Genomic DNA, 16,275 nt, shown 5'->3' with positions numbered 1-16,275 from the left:
CCAAAGTCCAAGTCCACCTCATGGACATGTTGAACCTCATTTGATTCATGTGGACTCACTTCCCAAGTTTGTCCAGGTCCTTTGAATCCATCCCTACCATCTCGTGCATGAAGTGTACCTCTCAGCTAAGTGTCATCTGCAGACTTGCTGATGGTGCATCTGATCCCACTGTCTCAATTCATTGATTGAGATGTTGGAGAGCATTAGTCCCAGGACAGACCCCAGGGGGACACCACTCTTCACCAGTTTCCACCTGGCTGTGACCATCCAACCAATTCAATTCCTTATCCACTGAACAGCTCATCCTTCAGATCCACACCTCTCCAACTTTGAGATAAGGAGGTTGTGTGGGACCATATCAAAAGCCTTGCACAAGTCCAACTGGATGACATCACTTACTCTTCCTTCATCCATTTCTGATTATCTTCATGTCCTCCTCTTGTCTTGCTGCATTCACTCCATGTTGGTGCTCATGAACTCTTTTCCTCCGTGCACTGTGGAATATGTTTAAATGTGTTGTTTCCATTCAGTGCACGATCACATTTTCCTCATTTTCTCTACTTTTTAATTGCCAGATGGTGAATAACTTGTTGACCAGACCAGACACATACCAGCATTGAATGACTGAACTGGTGCCACACAGCTTACAGGGAAAGGTGTTGTAAGCAAATGACTCACCATCACTCTATCTTGCTATCACACTAGGAAGATGATTCTCTAGGACAGAATCCTGATATTGTTTTCATCACATTGTGTATCACACCTCACTTAAAACAACAATGTCTGTAATGCTTTCCTGTGTGAAATTCATTTCTCTTTTCTGCGTTGACAAGGATTTCCTCTCTTGCACCTCCGCTCAAGTGTGTCACCTCAGAAGCAAGCTAACACACAAAACAGAAAATTCTCCCCAGTTGTGCACAAAGAACTCAAACAGCTGTAAACTACTTCCACAATTTGGAGATAGAGAGGTTTAGGAATACCTGAAAGGATGACTAGAAAGGTATAGCGAAGAAGAGAAGGAGATAGCAGGGCGGGACAGGGAAGGGAAAAACTCAGTCTATCTCTGTTGATAAGCTCCCTTCGAGTATGGGAAGGCCACCGTGAGGTCTCCCCCCAGTCCTCCTCCAGGCTGAACAAGCCAGTCCACCTCAGGCTTTCTTCATACAGGAGGTGCTTCAGCCTTGTAATCACCTTCACAACCTCCCCTCAATTCTGCTTCAATTGTTCCACAGCACTGCAGGTGGTTCCTGAAGAAGGCAGAAGGGAGTGGGACAATCACTTCTCTCACCCTGCAGGCCACTGCTCTTCTGATGGAGCCCAGGATACAGGTTGCCATCTGGGCTTATGGCTCACGTCAAACTTTTTGTCCACCTGAAACTCCAAGTCCTTCTCCACGTGGCAGTACTCTGTCAGCTCATGGAATGACCTGAGCCCAACTTCAAGCCACTTCTGTTTGTGGAACCTCATTCAACTCACATGGGCTCACTTTTCAAGCTTGTCCAGGTCCCTTTGGAAGGCAACCCTTCCTTCTATTGTATCAACTGCACCACTGAAATAAATGTTACCAGCTATCTTGCTGAGGGTGCATTTCATCCCACTGTCTAGATCCACTGACAAGGATTTTGAGGAGCACTGGTTCCAGCACAGACCCCAGGGGACACCACTTGTCACGGGCTGCCATCTGACATGGAGCTCTTGACAACAATCCTATGTCTATAAGCATTCAACCTTCTCCACTGGATAGTCCACCACTCAAATGCGTATCTCTTCAGCATACAGATAAAGATGTTGTGTGGGACCATGTCAAAGGCCTTGCACAGGTCCATGTCGATGACTCCACTTATGTTACGTTTCGTTCGTCTAGTGATGCTGTTCCTGCACCATAGAAGTACACCAGGTGGATCAGACAGGATCTGCCCTCATTGAATCAACACTGGCTGTTTGGATAACCTCCTTTTCTTGCATGTGTCTTAACATGGCTTCCAGAAGAATCTGTGGCTCAATCTTCCCCGGCACAGACACGAGGCTCGTGGGTCTGTTGTTTCCCGAGCCTTCTGAGAAGGCAACACCCTCACCCATCCTTCCCTGCATAACTCTTGTAAACAGCATGTATCTCTTCATCGCAGAATTCCAGTTGTGTGAAGCTTCTCACCACATTTCCATGAGAACATATGCACAATATTTTTCTAACTTTCTATGTTGTGTTTTCCAGCTCTTGCTTATTTCCCATGATGCATGCATTGGGATACAGGAACTTCAGATGGGCGAAAGCTAGATCCTTGTCAGTGGATCTAGACAGTGGGATTTCAGATGTGCTGCCACAGCAACTGGCACAGGCCTCAAAGCTACCAGCAGCACTGCAGTGAGGGCTGAAGAAACTGCCAGGCCTATCTGAACATTCTGAACAAGTCCAATCAACCCCTAGGGAAGGATCCACACCCCCTTTGGGATAGGTCTCTCCCCACTTATAGAGTTCTGTGTGATGTCACATGGCAGAGAACATCTCTCTGGCCAGTTCAGGCCAGCAGGCCTCCTTCTGCCCCCCACCAGCACGCTCACTCTCAGGGCACAATCAGAAGCAGAAATGGCCCTGGCTCTGTGCAGCACTACTCAGCAACAACTCACTAGTCACTGTTCTAAACGTGCTTTTCCTCCTAAAGGCCAAACAAACCATCATATCAGCCACTACAAAGCAAGTCAGCTCCATTCACACAACAAACAGGACAATCAGCAACACAGAAACGTCTTACAAAAACCAGCTGTAAGCCAGCATCAGCACATCCACTTGGAATGCAGCTCCTCATTCATGGCACACAGCAGTTACAGCACCACCTGCCATTTGTGCCCTTATGCTCCTACCAATGCTGCTGATTCGCCCCTACGACCTCAGAGAGAGGAAGGGGGACCCGTCCCCTTCTTTTACTGTACCCTGATGGCTGGCACCGCTGTGGCAGGGAACAGATCCGCATGAGAAGAGCTTCCCCAGACACTGCTCACCATGACTGCCCTCATTTCACACGGACACAGGGACCTCAAGCTGTCCTTCAGCTTCCGGTGTAGAAGGCTTGAAGAGCAACACTGATCCTCAGTGCATCTCTACAACAGAATAATAACTTTGCACATAAGAATGAAGCTCAGACTCTTTCAGACTTCTCAGCAGACTTTATTGGTTTCTGTCACCAGGCATTCAACTCCAGGAAATACATGAGCAAAGGGAAATTCCACATTGCTTTGAATCTTCTATTATCTAATATTCCATAATCCCAAAATGTTCCAGAATCATTCATTTTGACTTTACTCTGGGAAAAGAACCAAACCAAACCAACAACCAAAACTAAAACAGAGAAATAGTGCATAAAAGCAGATGTATGAACATGGGAGCTTCAATAGTAGAAAATTTCCTTCTCCTTTTTCACTTAATGCTTAGGAGCAATAGCACTATCACAATCTGATATCACGACTCAGTGATCCCAGCATGCATCCACCTCCAAACGTAACAAAATTTAAATATGAACACATGAATAAAGTACTGCATCAGAGGAGATTGTCCTTGACTTCTCACACAGCACATCTCTGCTTCCCCGGTGATTTTTGGTACAGTGTTGGTGCCTCCTTCATTTCAATTGGAAGAGATCAGCCCACGAGGACCGAGATGCTTCTCCTTCTCCTCCCTTACTGATGGCTGAGCCAGGGGCTTTGATCCAAACTGGCATTCTCCTCTGCTGCCCTGGCACCCGTGCCTTCAGAGACGGCAGCTCGGCCCTGCAAAGAACACAGTGCAGGGCTGACATGGGGCCGTTAACGACAAGCAGGTGTCAGCGAGAAGCTGGGAAGGCTCATCTGAACCGATGTGAATGGGAGACCACTCTTCCCTGCCCAGAGGCAAAGAAACAGGAGGGCGGGGACACAGCTCTCTGACCCGGAAAAGACAACATTAAAACCCTGTAACGAACCCCATAGCCCTATGAAGCCCGTGCATATGGACTTCAGAAAAGCATAACTGGAAATCTTTTTGGGATCAGGAAGAGAGGAGCAGCCACTATCGATTCCCGCAGGAACAAATAACAAATACCGTGCTTTAAAGCCAAAGGTAAAAAGAGGATAAGGGATGGGGGAACTCAGACAGCAACGGAGGGGAAACAGACGCCGAGGTGACAGCAGTTATGCCGTCGCCGATGCCGTGCAGGAGAAACGCGACGCCACCCATCACCGCCACGGCCTCGCCGCAGCTCCCCGCCGTCGCACAGCCGCACTCGGGGCCGAACCCTCCCTCGCAGCCTCCGTCCCCGCCTCCCTCCGCGCCCCGCACCGCGCTGCCCCCGCGCTCCCCCTCGGCCCCCGCGCGGGGCTCCGCTCCCTCACCTGCACGGCCCAGTCGCCTTCTTCTTGGCCGAGGCCGGCCGAGCACAGCGAGCTCCGCCGCTCGGCCGCGCCGTGCGGCAGCCCGGCGGGGAAGCAGGGCAAGAGCGGCCCGAGGAAGCGGAACTCGCTGTCGACGGTGCCGGCGGCGAGGCGGACGTCGTAGACGTAGCTGCGGGGCAGGGAGCCGGCGCCGCTGTCGGCGGCGGAGCGCGGGAAGGCGGGCAAGGTCCCCGGCTCGCCCCGCCGGGCCCGCCGCACGTGGGCGGCCACGGCGGCCGCCGCGCCGGCCACGAAGAGCGCGGACACGCAGGCCAAGCAGACGCTGAGGTACAGGGTGAGGCGGCCGTCGGGCTCGGCGGCCGGCGCCTCTTCGCTCGCCCGCAGGCGGCCTTCGGAGAAGCCGTCGGCCAGGGCGACGGCCAGCGTGGCGCTGGCGGAGCGCGGCGGCTGCCCGCGGTCCCGCACCAGCACCACCAGCCTGTGCCGGGCCGCGTCGCGCTCGCCCACGGCCCGCGCCGTGCGCACCTCGCCGCTGTGCAGCCCCACGCGGAACAGCCCCGGCTCCGTCGCCTTGGCCAGCTCGTAGCACAGCCACGCGTTCTGCCCCGCGTCCGCGTCCACCGCCACCACCTTGGCCACCAGGTAGCCCGCCCGCGCCCGCCGCGGCACCAGCTCGCCCAGCGCCGCGCCGCCGTCGGCCGGCGGGTGCAGCACCACGGGCGCGTTGTCGTTCTCGTCCCGCACCAGCACCCGCACCAGCGCCGTGGCGCTCCGCGGCGGCGAGCCCCCGTCGGCGGCGACCACCGTCACCTCCACGGCGCGCACCTGCTCGTAGTCCAGCGGCCGCACCACGGACACGGCCCCGCTCTCGGCGTCCACCGACACGGCGGGCCGCTCCTCGCCCTCCTCCCGCACCAGCGCGTACCTCACGCGCCCGTTCGCGCCCGCGTCCGCGTCCGTCGCCTTCACGCTGCCGATCCGCACCGCGCCCGCCTCGTTCTCGCTCACCCACATGCTGTACGCCGCCTGCGTGAAGCGAGGCGCGTTGTCGTTCACGTCGCCGACCCGCACCCGCACGCTCTCGCGAGCGCTCAGCCGCGCCCGGCCCCGGTCCGTCGCCACGATGCTCACGTTGTACTCGGCCGCCGTCTCCCTGTCCAGGGCCGCGCTGGTGCGCAGCTCGTAGTGGTCGGCGAACGCGGCCGTCAGGCTGAACGGCACGTCGCCCTCGACGGCGCACTCCGTCCGCCCGTTGTCGCCGGAGTCGCGGTCCCGCACGCTCAGCAGGGCCACCACGGTGCGCGGCGGGGCGTCCTCGGGGATGGACGCGCTCACCGAGCTCAGCTCGATCTCCGGCGCGTTGTCGTTCTCGTCCAGCACCTCCACGTGCACTTTGCTGTGCGCAGACAGACCGCCGCCGTCTGTGGCTTTGACCTCAAGCTCATGGTATTCTGTTTCCTCAAAATCGATGTTTCCGGTGATACGGATCTCCCCTGTCTGAGGGTTCAGATCGAAGAGCTGTCGGGATCCCTGCGATGTCTGTGTAAACTCATACCGCACCTTGCCGTTAGTTCCTTCGTCGGGGTCTGAGGCCGATACCCGCACCACCAGCTGCCCCGGGGGGTTGTTCTCGGCCACGCGCACCTCGTACACCTCCCGCGAGAACACCGGCATGTTGTCGTTGGCATCCAGCACCACCACCCGCACCTCAGCCGTGCCCGACCTGGGCGGCGAGCCCCCGTCCGTGGCTGTGAGCACCAAATGCAGCTCCCGCTGCTCCTCGCGGTCCAAAGGCCTCTCGAGTACGAGCTTCACGTATTTTGCACCGCCTTTCCCTGTTTCGACTGCTAGGGAGAACTGCGAGTTCGGGGACAGGCTGTAATTCTGCAAACCGTTAATGCCCACGTCCTTATCCTGAGCTGCTTCAAGGTGGTACCGTGATGAGGGAACTGCCGTTTCGGGTATCTCCAAAATAATTTCCTTCTGCGGGAACACGGGGGAGTTGTCGTTCACGTCGCGAAGCTCCACCTCCCCGCGGATCAGCTGCACCGGGTTCTCAAAGAACAGCTTAAAGAAGAGCGCGCAGCTCTCGCTGTGCGGACAGATCCGCTCTCGGTCCAGCGTCTCCGTGACCGTCAGGACGCCGCTGTGCGGATCGAGGCGGAAATGCTGCTCGCTCCCCTCGGACACCACGCGCGCCTTGCGAGCCGCCAGCTGGCTCGGAGAAAGCCCCAGGTCCCGGGCGACGTTGCCCACCCACGAGTCCCTCGCCATTTCCTCCCACACGGAATAGCGCAGCGTTTCGGCCCCGCTCTCCCACACGCAAACGCACACGAGCCACAGCACCACTCGCCTCTGGCCGCCGCCGCCGCTCCGGCTCCCGCTCGCCGTCCCTCTCCGCCACGGCCGGCCTTTCCCGGCGCCCTCCATGCCTCGCCGCCTTGCTCGCCGGCCCCGACGCGCCGCGCTGCCGCTCGCCGACCCCAAGCCGCCGCACTTTCACAGCGCCTCGGCCCCCAAGCCCCCGAGCGCCCGGCTCCGTGCCCCGCCGCCCTTCCCGAGCGGCTCGCACGGCTCTTCTGCGCGCCTGCGCCTGAAAGCGCGCTGCGGCCACAGGGACCTGCCGCTCCGTGGACAACATCCCCACCCAGCGGCGCGACGCCGAATTGCTCCTTCTCCGCCTTCCCACCAGTTCCCGGTTCGAATCTCCTTTCCCCTCGCACACGCGATCCCAAATCTCAATGGAAATACTCGCCCCGTTTGGCAGCAGGCTTGTTGCCCTCACACGCACTGCTGCTCTGGGTATCACTTCTCAGGTCTCCACGGCGAATTCATTTCCTCCGTTCTGTTTGGTCTTTGCAAAGTATTTTCTCACTGCTAGTCAGTGCATTGTCTTACTTTCCTCTTTTTCCTTTTTTTTAATTTTTTTTTTTTTTTTTTTTAATCCCTTACGGTAATTAACTGGAAGAGCAGTCCTGACACAGAGTGGTACTGAATGGGAGAATTGCTGCCAGACAGCTTACACAGAATTGTGCTGTAGGCAAATGATTCACCATTACTCCACCACGCTGTCATGCTCATGTCATAATACTCTTCCAGGACAGAACTCTGATCCTGTTTTCTTCACAGTGTGTATATCAGCACGCTTTATGGTTCCAGGCTTCTAATGCTTTCCTGTTTGAAAGTCAGCTTTCTTCCCTGACAGGACAAACATGTCCTACCTTGCGCCTATTCTGAAGTGTGGCATCACACAACAATGCTCTGAGATCTGCTACGACACTGAAGGGGCTGTACACTTTGCTGCAACCCTGGCATCAGTGATCCCCTTGCCTAAACCATGTCAAGAAGCAAGGATCTCCTCGTCAAGGCATCCTGAGTAGGGGGAGACTTATTAGTAGATCTTTTATCGTAGAGAAATTAAGGTTGGAAAGGATCATCAAGTCCAACCATCAACCCCCCTGCTGTACCCACTAACCAATGTGGCAGTGCATCACTACTCTTTATGAGAAAAAATTGTCCCTAACATCCAACCTGAAATGCTTACATGCTCTCCTCCATCTGATCTACTGAGCTTTGACCACGTTCACATGCTTTCTGCCTTGTGCTTGGGCTCGGTCTTGTCTTGGTACTCAGATGTGCCTCAGAGCCCTGGGAGATTCAGGCAGCAGCAGCATCTGGTCCTCTGTCAGGTGTCAGGTGGCTTGAGACAAGCAGAGATGCTCCTGTTTTCTGGGGCTCTCTCTACAGCATTGGGTCAGAGTTCCATGGCTTCTACCATTACACTGCTGCTTTGTGAAGCCTCTGCTGTGAGCTCCCAGAAGAGTGGTGCCAAGGGGAGCATCCCTCTGCAACCAGGCAAACAGCGCCCACATGGGAAATACCTGAGCACTCAGAGTTAGCGCTCAGCTGTGTTCATGTTGATCATTTGTGAATCCCACTGTGGTCCTTTTAACAGCAGTTGGGACCCCCGGTTTCACAGGTATCAGCAGAAGGGAAGGGATTAAAAAGACAATCTCCCTCCTGTTTGTAAGCTCATTCATGTACTGGAAACCACAATGTGATCTTCCTCTAGGCTGAACAATCAGTCTGCCTCAGTTTTCCTTCATAGCGGAGGTGCTCTGATTTTCTGATCATCTTCATACCTCCTTTGCGATTCTATCGCTGTGAGCATCCAACCAATTCCGTATGCACTGAACAGCCCAGCCTTCAGATCCATAACTCTCCAACTCTCCCGTAAGGAGGTTGTGTGGGACCATGTCAAAAGCCCTGCGCAAGTCCAACTGCATGACAGCACTCACTCTTCATTTGTCCAATGCTGCTGTTACTCCACCATAGAAGGACACCAGATTGCACAGACAGGATCTGCCCTTGTTGAAGCAACGCTGGCTGTGTCAGATCACCTTCTTTTCTTGTCTTAACATGGCTTCTGAGAGGATGTGTTCCCTGATCTTCCCCGGCACAGACATGAGGCTCCTGGGTCTGGAGTTTCCCAGCTCTTCCTAATGGCTAAGACCCTTGACCATCCTTTTCTGTCTAACTCTTGTAAACAGCTTGTGGCTCTTAAATGTAGTTTTCTTGTTGTGTGAATCTTCTCACCCCATTTCCATGAGAACAAATAGGTTGATTTGTTGTAATTTTCAATGCTGTGGTTTCCAGCTCTGGCTTATTTCCCATGATGCATGCATTGGGATACAGGATCTTCAGATGGGCTTTCAGATGTGCTGCCTTCCTCAATGTTCCTCCGTCTCTCTTTTAGAACAGCCTTGAGGGAAGAGAACACTGCCTGTGATCCCAATCCCTTCAGCATCCTCCCAAGGGATATGAGTTCTCTTGATTATTTGTAGTCAGCTCACTGAAACCTCATTAATCCTATTTGAAAGAGCAGAATAGAGTAGTTCCTCAGCTTTACCAGGTATGGGAGCTTCTTGTTTGCAAAGTCAGACCCACAACTTCACTCAGATTCAGCCATTGTTGTGCTTTCCTCTTCCATTAATTTGGCTTAAAAGCTCGACAGACTAAGTAGCATCAGAGTCCAACTCAGTTTTTTATCTTTCCCTTCCTTCCAACCATCCAGCCATCCATAAGGTATTGTTAGCACCTCTCAAGTTACCATTCTTACTAGCAACCCAGAAACTTCTACTAATAACAACCATGGGCCAAGTGCTTCAGTAGACAAAATGGGGAATAGAGCTTGAAGAGGATCAGCCAGGTCACATCCTGAACCAATGGTTGAGCACCAGGTGAGAAGGTGTGGCCAATTCAGGGAGCTCAGCTGCAAGCAATGCACCTGGAAGCACTGGAGCCTGGCTGGATCCAAACGTCCTCACCCTCATTTCAGGGTTCACAGATTGGGGAGTGACATCTCTTGGAATACAGATTGCACTCCTTTTGATTCATCACCAGTCACTGGAAGGATGAGCAAATTTTTGTTCCTTTATTTTTATTTTTATTTTTAGCTGCTATTGCTCCATTGTGTTTCTATCCTCGAAGAAGGCACTGTCATCACCTTATTTTTCCATTGATGCATCCTCATTCCTGTCATGTAACACTGACAGTGACACCTGGGATCCATTTGTTTATACTCCAGATTGCCTTTAGCATCCCAGGCAGAGAAGAGGACCCATAACCTTCCTTATGGTAACCTCACCTGTGGTGCCTGTATAGCCAGGAACACATCCAGGCAAAGAAGAGCTTCTAAAGACACTTCCCACTCTGACTGCCCTCTGTTCACAAATGACACTTTGCTGTTCACCTTTGGTTGTAAAAGGGTGTGAAAGGAAAATCCGGCACTTTGGGCTGTAAATAACACACCTGTATGTCACCTGTCCAGAGCTATAAGAACCACTTTAATCCTAGCAGCTTTATCCACCTGCTGGTTGTTTCGATGTTGTTCAGTGGTTTGACTCTTGAAAATGTGAGCATCTTACAGAATGTACTTCTGTAATCACGTTCTCCACGTGGGTAGCAATAAGTTTTCACAATGCAGCAGACTTGAGGGATTTGCCTCTGCATTGCCTGATTAGCACTGATGAGGGGGCAGTAGGCATAGGCCAAGCCCCAGTACTGATTGCTGTCTCTCTACAGTTGACAGAGTGATGGCGTATCTGCTGCAAACTGTTTGCCAATTCGTCCGGATCCTGCACTTGTTTGGTGTGGAGCTCCAGAGCACCGACAGTGCCCAATTTTCTGGGGACCAGCTGGTATCCTTCCACACAGCCTGACACTCACAAAGCACTGTGTCAGGGTACATCTCTGTGTTGTATCAATAAGGAGCTGGTTAAACATAGACAAAACCAGAAACAGATTCAGGAGATGCTGCAGTAGTATCGTGCTGGTTTGAACATCCCAAGGACATTTAACACTCTCAAGAGCCTTTGTAATTTGGCCAAAAGATAACAGGTAGGTGAAGGAGAAAAAAGAGAGAGGACATGGAGGAAAACATAGCCTGTTCACACTCCCGCACTCTGGCTCTCTAAAGACACAAAGGAAAATGTGTAATTCTTCATAGTGTCTGAGAGATGGTTCCCTATGTACGAAGATGATGACAGTGTGCAGTACAAACACCAGCTGAGTCTCCTGAGCAGTAACTTCAACACATCAGAACTTGAGGTTACATGTAACAGCAAAATCATCATCATCTTCTTCCAGCCCCCTAAGATGGTAAACAGCACAACAGGGAACAGGAATAGCAACCAAGGTGTGAAATGTAATCACTTCTAGAAAACTCTCCAAAAGACTTCCAAAAAATAACTGAAAAGCTAACATGGTGCCCACAAGCTAATAAACTAAGAACACACATATAAGAATTCTGCAATTCTGTTCTCAGAACACTTGGATAAGACCTGTGTTATCTCAGCCTTTCAAGCCACGTTTTGGACACCAAAAACAGTGTCGTAGTATAACCTGACAGCAGTTCAGCACCACACGTTCATTATTCACCACCCTCTTCCAGCAGGATGGGGGAGAGAGTCAGAATACAAAAATCAAAATAGAACACTGGAAAAAAAAACCAAAAAGATGTAGAGCAGGAGGAATGGAGATAGAAGTACAGGCAGAGGTAGAGATACTGAGAACCACGTAGATGTACTCATAGATACACTGAGATAGAGATAAGAGACACAGAGGCAGGCAAAAGCAGAGATGCAGAACCACCTGGAGATACAAAGAATAAAGAATCAATGCACCACCAGCTGCTGACCAATGCCCACCAGGTTCACAAGCAGTTGCTGGCCCCCAACCCTGACATCTCCCCACTTTTAGAGTTCTGTGTGATGTCACATGGCAGAGAACATCTCTCTGGCCAGTTCAGGCCAGCAGGCCTCCTTCTGCCCCCTACCAGCTTCTTGTGCACCACCAGCACGCTCACTCTCTGGGCACAATCAGAAGCAGAAATGGCCCTGGCTCTGTGCAGCACTGCTCAGCAACAACTCACTAGTCACTGTTCTAAACGTGCTTTTCCTCCTAAAGGCCAAACAAACCATCATATCAGCCACTACAAAGCAAGTCAGCTCCATTCACACAACAAACAGGACAATCAGCAACACAGAAACGTCTTACAAAAACCAGCTGTAAGCCAGCGTCAGCACATCCAGTTGGAATGCAGCTCCTCATTCATGGCACACAGCAGTTACAGCACCACCTGCCATTTGTGCCCTTATGCTCCTACCAGTGCTGCTGATTCGCCCCTACGACCTCAGAGAGAGGAAGGGGGACCCGTCCCCTTCTTTTACTGTACCCTGATGGCTGGCACCGCTGTGGCAGGGAACAGATCCGCATGAGAAGAGCTTCCCCAGACACTGCTCACCATGACTGCCCTCATTTCACACGGACACAGGGACCTGAAGCTGTCCTTCAGCTTCCGGTGTAGAAGGCTTGAAGAGCAACACTGATCCTCAATGCATCTCTACAACAGAATAATAACTTTGTACACAAGAGTGAAGCTCAGACTCTTTCAGACCTCTCAGCAGACTTTATTGGTTTCTGTCACCAAAAATTAAACTCCAGGAAATACATGAGCAAAGAGAAATTCCACATTGCTTTGAATCTTCTATTATCTAATATTCCATAATCCCAAAATGTTCCAGAATCATTCATTTTGACTTTACTCTGGGAAAAGAACCAAAACAAACCCAAAACAATTACAGTGCTCAAAGAGCACCCTGTATAGCATACAGAACCAGGGAACTCCTGGTTGAATGTGCAGTGTGCAAATGGCAGCCACCACTATGCCAGCCAGCTTTTCAGGGCTATTAAGGAATATCTTTGCTGACAACATTCAGATTGGATTAACAGCTACACAGAGTGGTAATTAACAGATTACAGTACTGTTGAGCCAATGTGACAACAAAAAAAGAATGCATAAAACCTGCTGAATGAAAATGGTTCCATGAAGACTGGATTCCTACTTCAAATTTTTCACTTAATGCTTAGCAGCAATAGCACTATCACAATCTGATATCACATCCCAGTGTTCCCAGCATGCATCCACCTCCAAACGTAACAAAAATTTGAACATGAAATCATGAATAAAGTACTGCATCAGAGGAGATTGTCCTTGACTTCTCACACAGCACATCTCTGCTTCCCCGGTGATTTTTGGTAGAATGTTGGTGCCTCCTTCATTTCAATTGGAAGAGATCAGCCCACGAGGACCGAGATGCTTCTCCTTCTCCTCCCTTACTGATGGCTGAGCCAGGGGCTTTGATCCAAACTGGCATTCTCCTCTGCTGCCCTGGCACCCGTGCCTTCAGAGATGGGAGCTCGGCCCTGCAAAGAACACAGTGCAGGGCTGACATGGGGCCGTTAACGACAAGCAGGTGTCAGCGAGAAGCTGGGAAGGCTCATCTGAACCGATGTGAATGGGAGACCACTCTTCCCTGCCCAGAGGCAAAGAAACAGGAGGGCGGGGACACAGCTCGCTGACCCGGAAAAGACAACATTAAAACCCTGTAACAAACCCAATAGCCCTATTAAGCCCTGTATATCGACCTCAAAAAAGCATAACTGGAAATCTCTTTTTGGGTCAGGAAGAGGGGAGCAGATAACTAACGGTTCCCACATGATCAAATATCATGCTTTAAAGCCAAAGGCGACGCCACCCATCACCGCCACGGCCTCGCCGCAGCTCCCCGCCGTCGCACAGCCGCACTCGGGGCCGAACCCTCCCTCGCAGCCTCCGTCCCCGCCTCCCTCCGCGCCCCGCACCGAGCTGCCCCCGCGCTCCCCCTCGGCCCCCGCGCGGGGCTCCGCTCCCTCACCTGCACGGCCCAGTCGCCTTCTTCTTGGCCGAGGCCGGCCGAGCACAGCGAGCTCCGCCGCTCGGCCGCGCCGTGCGGCAGCCCGGCGGGGAAGCAGGGCAAGAGCGGCCCGAGGAAGCGGAACTCGCTGTCGACGGTGCCGGCGGCGAGGCGGACGTCGTAGACGTAGCTGCGGGGCAGGGAGCCGGCGCCGCTGTCGGCGGCGGAGCGCGGGAAGGCGGGCAAGGTCCCCGGCTCGCCCCGCCGGGCCCGCCGCACATGGGCGGCCACGGCGGCCGCCGCGCCGGCCACGAAGAGCGCGGACACGCAGGCCAAGCAGACGCTGAGGTACAGGGTGAGGCGGCCGTCGGGCTCGGCGGCCGGCGCCTCTTCGCTCGCCCGCAGGCGGCCTTCGGAGAAGCCGTCGGCCAGGGCGACGGCCAGCGTGGCGCTGGCGGAGCGCGGCGGCCGCCCGCGGTCCCGCACCAGCACCACCAGCCTGTGCCGGGCCGCGTCGCGCTCGCCCACGGCCCGCGCCGTGCGCACCTCGCCGCTGTGCAGCCCCACGCGGAACAGCCCCGGCTCCGTCGCCTTGGCCAGCTCGTAGCACAGCCACGCGTTCTGCCCCGCGTCCGCGTCCACCGCCACCACCTTGGCCACCAGGTAGCCCGCCCGCGCCCGCCGCGGCACCAGCTCGCCCAGCGCCGCGCCGCCGTCGGCCGGCGGGTGCAGCACCACGGGCGCGTTGTCGTTCTCGTCCCGCACCAGCACCCGCACCAGCGCCGTGGCGCTCCGCGGCGGCGAGCCCCCGTCGGCGGCGACCACCGTCACCTCCACGGCGCGCACCTGCTCGTAGTCCAGCGGCCGCACCACGGACACGGCCCCGCTCTCGGCGTCCACCGACACGGCGGGCCGCTCCTCGCCCTCCTCCCGCACCAGCGCGTACCTCACGCGCCCGTTCGCGCCCGCGTCCGCGTCCGTCGCCTTCACGCTGCCGATCCGCACCGCGCCCGCCTCGTTCTCGCTCACCCACATGCTGTACGCCGCCTGCGTGAAGCGAGGCGCGTTGTCGTTCACGTCGCCGACCCGCACCCGCACGCTCTCGCGAGCGCTCAGCCGCGCCCGGCCCCGGTCCGTCGCCACGATGCTCACGTTGTACTCGGCCGCCGTCTCCCTGTCCAGGGCCGCGCTGGTGCGCAGCTCGTAGTGGTCGGCGAACGCGGCCGTCAGGCTGAACGGCACGTCGCCCTCGACGGCGCACTCCGTCCGCCCGTTGTCGCCGGAGTCGCGGTCCCGCACGCTCAGCAGGGCCACCACGGTGCGCGGCGGGGCGTCCTCGGGGATGGACGCGCTCACCGAGCTCAGCTCGATCTCCGGCGCGTTGTCGTTCTCGTCCAGCACCTCCACGTGCACTTTGCAGTGCGCAGACAGACCGCCGCCGTCCGTGGCTCTCACCACCAGCTTGTGAGTATTTGCTTCTTCAAAATCCAGATTTCTCGACACCCGCATCTCCCCTGTATCAGCGTCCAAATCAAAAAACTGGTTGGACTTCTCCGAGGTGAATTCGTACCGCAATTTGCCGTTGGTTCCTTCGTCGGGATCGGCGGCCGACACCCGCACCACCAGCTGCCCCGGGGGGCTGTTCTCGGCCACGCGCACCTCGTACACCTCCCGCGAGAACACCGGCATGTTGTCGTTGGCATCCAGCACCACCACCCGCACCTCAGCCGTGCCCGACCTGGGCGGCGAGCCCCCGTCCGTGGCCGTGAGCACCAAATGCAGCTCCCGCTGCTCCTCGCGATCCAATGGTCTCTCAAGGACGAGCTCCGCGTATCTGTCTCCATCTTCTCCTTTTTCGAGAGCGAGAGAGAAATGCGAGTTCGGGGATAGACTGTAATTCTGCAAACCGTTAATGCCCACGTCCATATCCTGCGGTGCTTCTAATGGGAAACGAGACCCAAGAGATGCCGTTTCGGGTATCTCCAGAACCACCTCCTTCTGCGGGAACACGGGGGAGTTGTCGTTCACGTCGCGAAGCTCCACCTCCCCGCGGATCAGCTGCACCGGGTTCTCAAAGAACAGCTTAAAGAAGAGCGCGCAGCTCTCGCTGTGCGGACAGATCCGCTCTCGGTCCAGCGTCTCCGTGACCGTCAGGACGCCGCTGTGCGGATCGAGGCGGAAATGCTGCTCGCTCCCCTCGGACACCACGCGCGCCTTGCGAGCCGCCAGCTGGCTCGGAGAAAGCCCCAGGTCCCGGGCGACGTTGCCCACCCACGAGTCCCTCGCCATTTCCTCCCACACGGAATAGCGCAGCGTTTCGGCCCCGCTCTCCCACACGCAAACGCACACGAGCCACAGCACCACTCGCCTCTGGCCGCCGCCCCCGCTCCGGCTCCCGCTCGCCGTCCCTCTCCGCCACGGCCGGCCTTTCCCGGCGCCCTCCATGCCTCGCCGCCTTGCTCGCCGGCCCCGACGCGCCGCGCTGCCGCTCGCCGACCCCAAGCCGCCGCACTTTCACAGCAGCTCGGCCCCCAAGCCCCCGAGCGCCCGGCTCCGTGCCCCGCCGCCCTTCCCGAGCGGCTCGCACGGCTCTTCTGCGCGCCTGCGCCTGAAAGCGCGCTGCGGCCACAGGGACCTGCCGCTCCGTGGACAACATCCCCACCCAGCGGCGCGACGC

The 16,275-nt window shown here is 55.5% G+C and overlaps 2 pseudogenes; both read right to left on the bottom strand.

The window, feature by feature from the left end:
• Positions 1–2,602: 2,602 nt before the first annotated feature.
• LOC125700224 (protocadherin beta-15-like) lies at positions 2,603–7,250 on the bottom strand (annotated as a pseudogene).
• A 5,071-nt stretch (positions 7,251–12,321) lies between these two features.
• On the bottom strand, positions 12,322–16,271 carry LOC125700236 (protocadherin beta-15-like; annotated as a pseudogene).
• Positions 16,272–16,275: the final 4 nt, after the last annotated feature.

This window comes from Lagopus muta, chromosome 14 (genome assembly GCF_023343835.1).
Source record: "Lagopus muta isolate bLagMut1 chromosome 14, bLagMut1 primary, whole genome shotgun sequence".
In the NCBI taxonomy this organism is placed as follows: domain Eukaryota; kingdom Metazoa; phylum Chordata; class Aves; order Galliformes; family Phasianidae; genus Lagopus; species Lagopus muta.
Note: the sequence above shows the minus strand (reverse complement) of the source record. Positions and strands in the feature narration are given on the sequence as shown.